Below are 1,178 nucleotides of genomic sequence, written 5' to 3'. Positions count from 1 at the left end.
TCGGGTCAGACCCCCGTCCCCCCTAAAAAACTCCTCGGAAAACATCAACTTATTTTTTCAGTATTTTTTTCTGCTTAAAAAATCTATATTTTTTTTTTTTAAATTGGAGAAAAAAAATTTTGTTGGCCAGAAAAAAGGGCAACTCAAACTTTGTAGGGGGGGGGGGGGTGGCGCACCCCCTGCACCCCCTCCCCCCCTGGATCCGCCCCTGCACGTACAGAGAGAGATCGAGAGAGACAGGCAGGCAGACAGACAGACAGACAGACAGACAGGCACACACACACACACGCGCGCGCGCGCTCACACGCACACGCACGTACACGCACACCCACACGCACACGCACGCACACACGCACACACGCACGCGCACGCGCACGCGCACACGCACCACACGCACGCACGCACGCACGCACGCACACACACCAACCGATCGACCGACAGACAGACAGACAGACAGACAGGAAACTTAGCATAGATTTGGAATATCTTCTATATATCTATTATATGGATCACAGGCTCTAATAATTTTATAGGCTCTTTGATCACAATGGATCACAATTTGAGGGACGCGAATTAATCTCTGTCACAATAATTAATTAGATATCGGATTACAAGTTAATTACAGTTCCATAACAATTAAATGCAATTTATTTAAAGATGTTTTCAGCATGGTCGAAATTTCTTTAGTTTAATTTTGTTGGATTTTTCTTTATAGAGATTATTATTATTATTATTATTATTATTAGAGGTGATTGAGATTGAGACTGAGAGGGCTGCTCGTTTCTATCGGTTTCTATCGGGTTATGTTCGGCTCAAGGTTCACTGCGGGGACTGCGGCCTGGAGCTGAGATTGGAGAACTCGTTCTCTCCTGGTAAGTTCACAGGCACTTGGGCCGTTTCAATAATAAAATGATGGTTAATGAATACAACTTGTCTCTAAACAACTAACTTGTCTAACTTGTCAACTTGTCTTAGGAAGTCTATCAGAGAGATGGACGAAAGTTTCGTCAGTGTAAGTATTTATAACTTGTTTTGGATCTAACTCAGTAACTGAGAAAAACTTTAGGCCGTGGCTACGCGACCGGTTCTGGACGAGGAGCCGATAGGCTACGCGTCCGGACATCCATCTAATTACACAGTGAGCTTGCGACACGTACACGCATGATTGCGCAATGGGA

Source organism: Priapulus caudatus, unplaced genomic scaffold, assembly GCF_000485595.1.
Source record: "Priapulus caudatus unplaced genomic scaffold, Priapulus_caudatus-5.0.1 Scaffold5191, whole genome shotgun sequence".
Taxonomy (NCBI): Eukaryota; Metazoa; Priapulida; class Priapulimorpha; order Priapulimorphida; family Priapulidae; genus Priapulus; species Priapulus caudatus.
This window is presented reverse-complemented; position numbering follows the sequence as displayed.